The sequence below is a fragment of the Gorilla gorilla genome, chromosome 22 (genome assembly GCF_029281585.2).
Source record: "Gorilla gorilla gorilla isolate KB3781 chromosome 22, NHGRI_mGorGor1-v2.1_pri, whole genome shotgun sequence".
Lineage (NCBI taxonomy): Eukaryota > Metazoa > Chordata > Mammalia > Primates > Hominidae > Gorilla > Gorilla gorilla.
This window is the reverse complement of record NC_073246.2, coordinates 11,732,153-11,745,099: the sequence shown is the minus strand read 5'-3', so window position 1 is coordinate 11,745,099 and position 12,947 is coordinate 11,732,153. Positions and strand designations below refer to the sequence as shown.

General features: G+C 43.2%; 1 pseudogene; it reads right to left on the bottom strand.

The window, feature by feature from the left end:
- Nucleotides 1-543: 543 nt before the first annotated feature.
- LOC129529393 (mucin-19-like) lies at nt 544-3,891 on the bottom strand (annotated as a pseudogene).
- Nucleotides 3,892-12,947: the final 9,056 nt, after the last annotated feature.

Here is a 12,947-nt window from a genome sequence, read left to right as displayed (position 1 = left end):
TCCAAAATTATGCCATGGAATTTGGCAATGGGTTCTTGACTGCCAGCGGCCCCACATCCCTGGAGCATCCATCCGCTCACCGCTGCCTGGTGCTGGGTCCTTCCACACCTGTCACACTGCTTTGTGCGGAGCTCTGAGGGGCACGAGCCAGGACACCAGGCCGAGCAAAGGGCACAGGCCGGGCGTTCTCCGGCTATTCAAGGGCAGGCTGTCCCCATGACAGCCTCAGGTGCAGGAGGGAGGACGGCCTGATTCGAGTCTGTGGAAGGAGGAAGAAGCTCGTTTCCTGAGCCAGCAGGGACACAGAGGCGGATGCGGGACACAGGGACACAGGGGTGGATGCCATAAAAATATATGGCATATATTTTGAAACATGGCCGCAATTTGAATAATTAGAGTGTTATGCTGAAACTGCACCAAAATTTATCATTCCAGTGACTACAGAGAATTTTTAATAGTTGTTATTTTTATAATAAAATTAAACTTTAATGAAATAACTGACTTTCAAACTTCAGCAAGAGGACAAATATTCAGCCAGAGGTATCAGTTCCCGGTTTCTGCTTCGGGTCCTCTCTGGTCTCCCACAGCCCCTCCTGCATCACCCAGGTCTAAGGGGCCACCTGGCCTGGCCTGTGTTCCCTCGTCCCTCCCCTTCCCCACCCAGATCCTGCAGCGCCTTTCTGGGGCAGGGGCGGCGAACCGTCCAGAGCGGGAGGCTCCTTCGCCCAGGGCAGCACCGCTCCGCCCCTCTCCACACCTGCCCAGCCCCTGGCAAAGGAGTCGCCTGGGCCGGGCCCGCTGCCCGCTCCCCAATGCCTGCCCTGTGCCTGCAATGGCGATGCTGCCAACAAGAGGCGCCAGAGACAGCGGCGCAACCCGCCCAGAGAGCAGGGTCCCACTCACCTGGGAGCGGGGGCACGTCCCTTCCAGTAGGCGATGGAGTTAAGATTGTTTCCTTATTTATTTTACTTAAAACTGGTAGAATGTCACTATTATATGAAGTACCCATGACTCTCTCAGTAAATTTGAGCAAACGTTTATTAGTTTTTGTCAGTTTAACTAGTTCTTTTGTGTCTATTAAGGTGAAATTTAACTTCTATCTGAAATCAGTAAGATACAGAAAGATTTTAATGACAAGTGAATATTTTTTTCTCAGGGGGAACTGAATTATGAATTTAATGAATGAATTCTGAATTAAATGAATGAATTCATTAGCAAGGTAGAGAGGACACTAACCAATCGGTAGTTTTAATCAATCTGTATTCCCTCCCCCCTCCCTCTTTGTTTTTTGTTTGTTTGTTTGTTTTTGAGACAGAGTTTTGCTCCGTCGCCTAGGCTGGAGTGATGTGGCGCGATCTTGGCTCACTACAACACCCGCCCCCCGGGTTCAAGCGACTCTCCGCCTCAGACCCCCGAGTAGCTGGGATTACAGGCGCCAGCCACCATGCCCAGTTAATTTTTGTGTTTTCATTAGAGGCGGGTTTTCACCACGTTGGCCAGGCTGGTCTCAAACTCCTGACCTCGGGTGATCCGCTCACCTTGGCTTCTCAAAGTGTTGGGATTATAGGTGTGAGCCACCAGTCTCGGACCGTCCCACCTCTCTGTATTATGACAATGTGTACCCAGCATTTAGCTGCCACTTATGAAAGAGAACATGTGCTTTTGCATTAGTTTGCTGGAAACAATGCATCCATGTTGCTTCAAATGGCATAATTTTGAGTTTTTTCTGGCTGTATAGTATTCCATGAGTCTTTATCCAGACCACCACTGATGGATGTCTGGATTAAGCCTATGTCTTTGTGATTGTGAATACTGCTGTGATAAAAATATAGCTACATGTGTTTTTTTGATAGGATATTTATTTTTTTTCGGGTATATACCCAGTAATGGGGTTACTGGATTGAATGGTAAATCAACTCTCAGTTCTTTAAGAAATTCCCAACCTGCTTTCCACAGTGGCTGAACTAATTTACATTCCTTCAGAAAGTGTATAAGTGTTCTGTATTCTCTAAATCTTCACCGATATGTGTTTTTCTTTTGACTTTTCAAAAAAGGCCATTCTGACCAGTATGAAATGGTATTTCACTTCGGTTTTGATTTGCATTTCTCTAATAAATAATGACTATGAGCACTTTTACATATGTTTGTTGGGTGCTTGTGTGTATGTCTTCTTTTGAAAAGTGTCCGTTCGTGTCCTGTTGCCCACTTTTTAATGGAGTTACTTGCTGCTTGCTTGTTGATTTGTTTAAGTTCCTTATAGGTTCTGCATAATAGACCTCTATTAGATGCGTAGTTTGTGAATATTTTCTTTCATTCTGTGGGTTATCTCTTTACTACCTTGATAGTTTCTCTTGTTGTGCAAAAGTTTTTCAGTTTAATTAAATCCCACTCGTCATTTTTTGTTTTAGTTGCAATTGCTTTTGAGGACTTAGCCATAAATTATTTGCCAAGGCCGTTATCAAGAAAAATATTTCCTAGGTTTTTTCTAGGCGTTTTATAGCTTGAGATTTTTCATTTAACTCTTTAATCCATCTTAAGCTAATTTTTGTATTTGGTGAAATATGGGGGTCTAGTTTTATTCTTCTGCATATGACTAGCCAGTTATCCCCGCATTATTTATTAAATAAAGTCTTTTTCCCATTGCTTACTTTTGTCAACTTTGTTAAAGATGTGATGGTTGCAGGCATGTGGCCTTAGTTTCTAGTACTCTAGTCTGTTCCATTGGTCTATGTGTCTGTTTTTCTACCAGTACCATGTTGTTTTGATTACCATAGTCTTCTAGTATAGTTTGAAGTCATGTAATATGATGTCTCTAGCCTATGTCTCTAGCCTTAGTATTGCTTTGGCTTGGCTATTCAGACTCCTTTTAGGTTCCATATAAATTTTAGATGTTTTCTATTTTGTGCAAAATAACATTAGTAGTTTGATAGGAAAAGCACTGAATCTGTAAATCGCTTTGAGCAGTATACTCATCTGCATGCAGATGATACTCCAGTGTATGTTCTGTGGTTGATGAGTGAAGTGTATTGTAATTCCAAATGGTCAAGCCAGACCCTGCCCCCACCCGGCTCCTCCTCTGCCAGAGCTGGACACCTCTACCCAGGGGGCCTCTAGAGCCACTGGGGATGGGGCTGAGGGCCACTTCCCGCCCCCATGCAGCTGCTGCAGGGCAAATCACCTGGCTTGGCCGCAGCCACAGGGACATCTGGCCCTGCTTCCGAGATGTGGGGAGTGCGGGCAGGCTCAGGAGTTGCCTGGAGGCTGCTGCCTGCACACAGAAGGCGGCTGCAGCTTGGGAGCCCAGGCGGGCTGGAGGTGCATGGCCTGGTCGGCCTCGGGATCGCCAGCGCGCCCAGCCTGAGGGCCCCCAGGCCGTGCCTCCCACCCACTCCTCCACCTGAGAGCGATCGGGGCCGCTGTCATGGGCACTCGGCAGTCACTCCGTGTGGGGTTGAGCGGCGGGTTCTCAGTTCTCGCCCCTGTGCAGCCGCCACCGCCAGGCAGAATGCCTGGCTTGGCCACAGCCACAGGGACACCTGGCCCTGGTTCTGCGAGACTGGGAGCGCAAGCAGGCTCAGGGGTTGCCAGGTAGCTGCTGCCTGCACACAGAGGGCGACTGCAGCTTGTGCTCCCAGGCGGCGGAGCATGGTCTGGGTGGCCTCTGGAATGCGTGCGTGCCAGGCCTGAGGGCCTCCCTGGTGGTGCCACCTGCCCCAGTCTTCCTCTGCTGGAGCCTGGAGCAGCTGGAATGGCCACTCTGCAGTCACAGGGGATAGAGTTAAGTTTTCTTATCCCACACATGCACACAAAAACGTAACTATTCTGTGAGGTAATTAACATGTTCATTGACTTCGTTTTGGTAATCATTTCAGAATGTGCATATAAACGCATCACGTGTACAATTTTTTATTTCTCTATTACACTTCAGTAAAGCTGAAATAATTAACAGGATTGAAAGGATAAACCCACAGTTCTATAGTCACAGTTGGACACTTCAATACCTCATTTTAATTAATGGATAGAAAAACCAGACAGAAGCTTCATGAGAAATACAAGAGTTAAACAACAGTATAAGCCACTGAGAGCTAATACGCATATACAGGACAGTCCATTCAACAACAGCAGAATATACATTCCTTTCAAGTGTATATGGAAGTTCTCTAGGATGGGCCATATCTTCATCCACAAAATATGTCCTAATCATTTTTAAAAGTTTGACATCATACAAAATATAATTTACACCCACAATGGAAGAAACAACAGATAAATAAGTGAAAACTGGAAAATTCACGAAAATGTGGAAATTAAACAATACAGTCTTCAACTACCAGTGAGTGAAAAAAATAAATCACGAGCAAAATTATAAAATATCTTGAGATAAATTAAAATAAAAACAAAACATACCAAAACGTATTGAATGCAGTGAAAGTAGAGTTCAAAGGAAAATGTATGGATATAAACAACTACATTTAAGAAAAATCTCAAATCAACATCCTCACTCTATACCTAAAGGCAGTGGAAGAAGACAAAAGAAGACTAAATCCAAAGCTAGCAGTATGAAAGAAATAATAGAGAGTATAATTAGAGCATAAATCAATAAAATAGAAGTTTGGAGAGCCGTAGAATGAATAAACATAGATTATTTGAATGATCAAGCCTTTCACTATGTTGACTGAGCAAAAGATGGAAGACTAATTATTAAAATAATAAATGAAAGCAGAGCCATTACTACCAACTTTACAGAAATACAAAAGGATTACAGGAGTATACTGTGAACAACTGTCTAACAACAAATTAGCTGCCCTGGATGAAATGGACGAAAGACACAAACTACCAAAGTGGCTCAAGAAGAAAGAGAAAATCTGAATAGACCTATAACCTAGGAGATTGAATTAGTAATCGAAAGTGATTAACAAAGAAACATTTATGACCAAATAGCTGCATTAACTGGTGAGTCAACCTAACATTTAAAGAAGAATTAATACCATTTCTTCTCAAACTCTTCTGACATAATACATGAAGAAGGAACACTTGCTAATTCATTTTTTGATAACAGCATTATCCTTATACCAAAGCCAAAGAGAGCACAAAAAAGAGAACTACAGCACAATATCCCTTATGAATATATAAGCAAAAATCTCAGCAAAATACTAGCAATACTAGCAAAATACTAGCAGCAATACTGTATAATCAAAGGATTGTAAACTATCACCCTGTGAGATTTATCCCCAAAATGCAAGGGTGGCTCAACATATAAAAAATCAATCAGTGTAATATACTCTAACAGTAAAATGAATAAGCACGTGATTATTTCAATTGATGCAGAGAAAACATTGATGAAATACAACACCCTTCTATAATAAAAATACTCAATAAACTAGGCATAGAAGGGATTTTCTGCAACATGACAATAGGATGTACAAAAACCCAACAGTTAATATCATGATCAATGATGAAACACTGAAAGCTGTTTTCCTAACATCTAGAACAAGACAAGCATGGTGCATTTGCCACTTGTATTCAACGTACCACTGGCAATTTTAGCCAGAGCAATTAGGCAAGACAAAGAAATAAAAGGCATCTAAATTAGAAATAAAAAACAGAAGTAAAATTATATCTACACATGATCTTATGTGTATAAAGCTCCAAATAAAACACAAAACCGATTATAACTAATAAAAGAGGCAGGATGCAAGACAAATATAGGCAAATGAGCTATATTTCTATATAGTTGTAAAGAACTATGAAAACATTTTAAAAATTCCATTTATAATAGCATCAAAGAATAAGTTATTCAGGCATAAATCTAACCATGGTGGTATACACAAAACTTTGCTGAAAAAAACGAAAGAGAGTGGAAATAACTGGAAAGACATTCTGTGTTCACGGGTTGTAAGACAATATTGTTAAGATGACAATACCATCTAAAGTAATCTACAGATTCAATGCAATACCATCAAAATCCCAAAGGCATTTCTGTAGAAAGAAAGAAACTCATTCTACAATTCATACAAAAATCCAAAGGATCTGACGGACAAAACAGTCTTGAAAAAGAATATTAGAAAACTCACATTTTTCAGTTTCACAGCCTACTACAAATCTACAGTAATCAAGAGAGTGTGGTACTGGCATAAGACTAATAAACTTTTAGACCAATAAAATAGAACAGATTTGAGATCCTACAAATTAGTGCTCACATATATAGTCAATGACTGTTCAACAAGCTGTCCAAGTCTAGTCAAGGGAGGAAAGAACAGTCTCTTCAACAGCTGGATGTCAGTGCACAAGAGAGAAGTTAGACCCCTACTTTGCTGTATACACAAAAATTAATTCTAAATTAATAAAAGACTTAAATGTAAGGACTAAAGTATGTAACTCTTAGAATAAAACACAAGGTAAACCTTTATGACCTTTGAGTTTTAAGTGTATTTTGAAATATGACAGAAAAGCACAGATAACAAAAGAAAATACACGTAAATTAGATTTAATCAAAATAAAAAACCTTTATGCATCAAAGGATACTATCAAGGGAGTTAAAAGACAACCCATAGTATGTGAGAAAATATGTATCTGATAAAATCAAAGTGTGTATCTGATAAAAGCTTAATATCCCACAACTCAACATCAGAATTTCTAACATCCCAATTAAAAAATAGGCAAAGGACTTGAATAGACATTTCTCCGAAGAAGATACACAAATGTCTAAGACGGACAAGAAAAGATGCTAAACACCGTTATTCATTAATAAAATGCAAGACAAAACCCAAATGAGATGCCACTTTGCATCCACTAGTAAGGCTTTCATAACAACGACACAGAAAATCAATGTTGCTAAGGAGGTGGAGAAATTGCAGCCCTCATGAACTGGCTGCTAGGAATAGAAAATGATGCACTTGCCGTGGCAAACAATTTGGTGGTTCCTCACAGAATCACACAGAGAAACAGGAGTTGCTGGCTTCCGGGTTTTCCTGGGCTGGTGAGGTACATCCCGGAATCGCAGGCGCGCATCCCTTCCCACCTGAGGGCCTGCCTGGCCGTGACTCCCGCCCCTCTTCTCCTCGGAAGAGAGGTCGGGGCCGCTCCAGGGGCCGTCTGCAGCCACCGGGGATGGGGCTGACGGTCGGTTCCTGCCCCGGTGCATCCGCCGCCGGTCAGACCGCCTGGCTTGGCCGCAGCCACGGCGACATCCAGGCCCGGGTCTGCGAGGCTGGGCGCGCCAGCCAGCTTGGGAGTTGCCTGGCGCCTGTAGCTGGGCGCCCAGGTGGTGGAGCATGGCCTGGGCGGCCTGTGGATCGCGAGTGCTCCTGGCCTGAGAGCCCGCCAGACCCTGCCCCCGCCCGGCTCCTCCTCTGCCAGAGCTCGACACCTCTAGCCAAGGGCCCTCTGCAGCCACGGGGGATAGGGCTGAGGGCCGGTTCCCGCCCCCGTGTAGCTGCTGCGGGGCAGACCGCCTGGCTTGGCCGCAGCCACAGGGACATCTGGCCCTCGTTCCGAGATGTGGGAAGTGAGGGCGGACTCGGGAGTTGCCTGGAGGTTGCTGCCTGCACAAAGAAGGCGGCTGCAGCTTGGGTGCCCAGGCGGGCTGGAGGTGCATGGCCTGGTCGGCCTCGGGATTGCCAGCGCGCCCAGCCTGAGGGCCCCCAGGCTGTGTCTCCCGCCCAGTCCTCCACCTGAAGGAGATCGGGGCTGTTGGTATGGGCCCTCAGCAGTCACCCCGTGTGGGGTTGAGCGGCGGGTTCTCAGTTCTCGCTCCTGTGCAGCCGCCGCCGGTCAGAATGCCTGGCTTGGCCGCAGCCACTGGGACACCTGGCCCTGGTTCTGCGATGCTGGCAGCGCGAGCGGGCTCGGGGGTTGCCAGGCAGCTGCTGCCTGCACACAGAGGGCGACTGCAGCTTGGGCGCCCAGTCGGCGAAGCATGGTCTGAGTGGCCGCTCGAATGCGTGCGCTCGAGGCCTGAGGGACGCGCTGTTGGTGCCACCTGCCCCGCTCTGCACCTCTCCGCACCTGCGCCGGCGCCCTGCGCCCCCTCCACGCCTGCGCCGGCGCTCTGCGCCTCTCTGCCTTTGCAAAGGGTGCTCTGCCTTTGCGAGGGCGGAGCTGCCTTCTCCTCAGCACAGACCGGAAGAGCATCGCGAGGGCGGAGCTGAGTTCTCCTCTGCACAGACTTCCGAGATACAGCGAAGGCGGAGCAGTGTTCTCAGTACAGACTCGGGCGGGCGGGCCGGGGGCACCGCGAGGGCAGAGCTGCGTTCTGCTCAGCACACACCCGGGGGACACCGCGAAGGCAGAGCAGCGTTCTCCTCAGCACAGACGTTGGGGGCACTGCCTCGCTTTGGGACAACTCGGGGCCGCATCAACGGTGAATAAAATCCTTCCTGTTTGCAGCCCTGAATAATCAGGGTTAGAGACCAGTTAGAAGGGTTCAGTGTGGAAAACGGGAAACCAAAAGCCCCTCTGAATCCTGCCCACCGAGGTTCTCCCCAGCCAAGGTGAGGCGGCCGCAGTGCGAGATCCACACCGGAGCCTCGGAAGACAAATGCGGCATTCCTAATGCAGACATGACACCCAAAGTATGACACCCCCATTGCTCATGTAACAAGCACCTGTAATGCTAATGCACTGCCTCAATACAAAACTATTAATATAAGATCCGCAATCCCCTCGCTGCCATGCAGTCCAAAGACAGCGATCATAATAATCAACATTGACATAGTCAATACAAACGTAGTAATGAACCTAGGGTTAAGGTTGGTGTTAGGGTTAGGGGTTAAGTTTAGGGTTAGGGGTTGGAGATAGGGATTGGGGTCAGAGTTAGGGGTTAGGAGTCAACGTTTAGAGTTAGGGTTTAAGAGATATTAGGGGTTAGGGATTAGGGGTTAGGGTTGGGTTAGGGTGAGGGTTGGGGTTAGGGGTTAGGGTTAGGGATAGAGGTTAGGGTTTGGGTCAGGGGTTAGGGGTCAGGGTCAGGGGTCAGGGTCAGGGGTCCCACTCTGCGATTTGTCTATTTACTCTGCTGACTGTTCCCTTTGTCATGCAAAAGCTCTTTAGTTTAATTAAGTCCCAACTATTTATCTTTGTTTTTATTGCATTTGCATTTGGGTTCTTGGTCACGAAATCCTTGCCTATGCCAATGTCTAGAAGGGTTTATCCAGTGTTATCTTCTAGAATTTTTACAGTTCAGGAATTAGGTTTAAGTTCTTAATCCATCTTGAGTAGATTTTTGTATAAGGTGAGAGATGAGAATCCAGTTCTATTCCCCTACATGTAGCTCGCCAATTATCCCAACGTCATGTGTTGAAAAGGGTGTCCTTTCCCCACTTTATGTTTTTGTTTGCTTTGTCAAAGTTCAGTTGGCTGTAAGTATTCGGGTTAATTTCTGGGTTCTCTCTTCTGTTCCATTGGTCTATGTGCCTATTTTTAAACCAGTACCTTGTTGTTTTGGTAACTATGGCCTTATTGTACAGTTTGAAATCAAGTAGTGTGATGCCTCCAGGTTTGTTCTTTTTGCTTAGCCTTGGTTTGGCTACATGACACCCTTCTGGTTCCATATTAATTTTAGAATTGTTTTTGTAATTCTGTGAGGGATGATGGTGGTATTCAGATGGGGATTGCATTGAATTCGTAGATTGCCTTTAACAGAATGGTAATTTTCACAATATTGGTTCTACCCATCCATGAGCATGGGGATGTGTTTCCATTTGTTTGTGTCATCTATGATTTCTTTTCTTTCTTGTTTTTTTTTTTTTCAGAGGTAGTTTCGCTCTTGTCGCTGAGGTGGGAGTGCAGTGGTGTGATCTCGGCTCACTACAACTTCTGCCTCCAGGGTTCAAGCGATTCTCCTGCCTCAGTTTCCCAAGTAGCTGGGATTATAGGCATGCGCCAACGTGCTTGGCTCCATCTATGATTTCTTTCAGCAGTGTTTTGTAATTTTCATTGTAGAGGTCGTTTGATTACTTTGCTAGGTATATTCCTAAGTTTTGTTTGTTTGTTTTTGTTTGTTTGTTGCAGCTATTGTAAAAGGGGTTGAGTTCTTGATGTGATTCTCAGCTTGGTAGCTGTTGATGTATAGAAGAGCTACTGATTTGTGTACATTAATCTCGTATCTGGAAACTTTGCTGAATTCTTTTATCAGTTCTAGGAGCTTTCTAGAGGAGTCCGTAGGGTTTTCAAGGTGAAAGATCATATCGTCAGCAACCAGTAGCAGTTTGACTTCCTCTTTACCAATTTGGATTTCCTCTATTTCCTTCTTTTGTCTGATTGCTCTGGCTAGGACTTCCAATACTATGTTGAAGAGGAGTGGTGAGAGTAGGCTCTTCGTCTTGTTCCAATTCTCAAAGGGAATGCTTTCACCTTTTCCCCATTCAGTATTATGTTGGCTGTGGGTCTGTCATAGATGGCTTTTATTACATTAAGGTATGTCCCTTGTATGCGTATTTTGCTGAGAGCTTTAATCATAAAGCAATGCTAGATTTTGTCCAATGCTTTTTCTGCATCTGTTGATAAAATCATGTGAGTTATTTTTTTAATTCTGTTTATTTGGTGTATCACATTTATTGACTTGCATATGTTAAACCATTCCTGTGTCACTGGTATGAAACTCACTTGATCATGGTGGATTATCTTTTTGATATGTTGTTGGATTCAGTTAGATAGTATTTTGTTCAGGATTTTGGCATCTGTGTTCATCATGGATATTGGTCTGTAGTTTTCTTTTTTGGTTATGTCCTTTCATGGTTTTGGTATTAGGGTGATGCTGGCTTCATAGAATGAATCAGGGAGTGTTTCTTCTTTCTCTGTGTTGTGGAATAGTGTGAAAGGATTGGTATCATTTCTTCTTTGAATGAAAGAAAATATTCTTTGAATGTCTGGTAGAATTCTGCTGTGAATCTGTCTGGTCCTCGGCTTTTTTTGTTGGTAATTTTAAAATTACCATTTCAATCTTGCTGCTTGTTTTATTGGTCTGCTTGGGGTATCTACTTCTTCCTGATTTAAGCTAGGAGGGTTGTATTTTTCCAGGAATTTATGCAACTCTTCTGGGTTTTCTAGTTTATGTGCCAAAAAGTGTTCATAGTACCCTTGAATAATCTTTAATATTTCAGTGGTGTCAGTTGTAATATCCCCTGTTTCATTTCTTAGTGAGGTTATTTGGATTTCGTCTCTTCTTTTCTTGGTTAATCTTATAATGGTCTATCGATTTTGTTTATCTTTTCAAATAACCAACTTTTCGTTTTATTCATGTTTTGTATTTGTTGTTCTTGTTGTTGTTACTGTGTCAATTTCATTTAGTTCTGCTCTGATCTTGGTTATTTCCTTTGTTTGCTGGGATTGGGTTTGGCTTGTTCATGCTTCTCCAGTTCCCTGAGATGTGAACTTAGATTGTCTGTTTGTGCTCTTTCATACTTTTTGACATAGGTGTTTAGGGCTACAAACTTTCCTCTTAGCACTGCCTTTGCTGTATCCCAGAGGTCTTGATAGGTTGTGTCATCCAGTTCGAAGAAATTTTTTCCATTTCCATCTTGATTTTGTTTTTCACCCAGTGCTCATTCAGGAGCAGGTTATTTAATTTCCATGTATTTGCATGGTTTTGAAGATTCCTTTTGGAGTTGATTTTCAGTTTTATTCCACTGTGATCTGAGAGAGTGTGTGATACAATTTCAATTTTCTTAAATTTATTGAGACTCGTTTTATGGCCTATCATATGGTCTATCTTGGAGAAAATTCCATGTGCTGTTGAATGGAATGTGTATTCTGTGGTTGTCGGATGAATTGTTCTTACATATCTGTTAAGTCCATTTGTTCCAAAGTATAGTTTAAATCCAGTGTTTCTTTGTTGACTTTCTGTCTTGATGACCTGTCTAGTGCTGTCAGTGGAGTAATGAAGTCCCCCACTATTATTGTGTTGCTGTCTATCTTATTTCTTATGTTTACTAGTGATTGTTTTATAAATTTGGGAGCTCCAGTGTTAGGTTCATGTATATTTAGGATTGTCATGTTTTTCTGTTGAATGAGACCTTCACCATTAGATACTGTCTGTCTTTGTCTCTTTTAGCTACTGTTGTTTTAAAGTTTGTTTTGTCTCATATGAGAATAGCTACCGCTGCTCGCTTTTGGTGTCCATTTGCATGAAATGCCTTTTTCTACCACTTTCTTTAAGTTTATGTAGGTCGTTATGTGTTAGGTGAGTCTCCTGAAGGCAGCAGATAGTTAGTTGGTGAGTTCTTATCCATTCTGTGGTTCTGTATCTTGTAAGTGGAGCATTTAAGCCATTTACAACCAACATTAGTATTAAAAAGTGAGGTGCCATTGCTTTCATCATGCTCTCTGTTGCCTCTATACTTTGTTTTTGTTTTTTGTTTTTGCTTTTTAACTTGTATTTTTGTTTTATAGGTCTTGTGTGATTTATGCTTTAATGAAGTTCTGTTTTGATGTGTTTCTAGGGTTTGTTTCATGATTTAGAGCTCATTTTAGCAGTTCTTACAGTGCTGGTTTGGTAATGGCAAATTCTGTCAGCATTTGTTTGTCTGAAAATGACTGTATCTTTCTTTCATATATGATATTTAGTTTTGCTGGATACAGAATTCTTGGCTGATAATTGTTTTGTTTGAGGAGGCTGAAGAAAGGGCCCCAATCCCATCTAGCTTTTAAGGTTTCTGCTGCAAAATCTGCTGTTAGTTTGATAGGTTTTCCTTTATAGGTTACCTAGTGCTTCTGTCTCACAGCTCTTAAGATTCTTTCTTTTGTCTTAACTTTGGATAACCCAATGACAATGTGCCTAGGCTAAGATCTATTTGTGTTGAATTTCCCAGGTGTTATTTGTGCTTCTTTTATTTGGATGTCTAGGTCTCTCACAAGGCCACGGAAGTTTTCCTTGATTATTCCCCCAAATATGTTTTCCTAGCTTTTAGAATTCACTTCTTCCTCAGGTACACCAATTAGTCTTAGGTTTC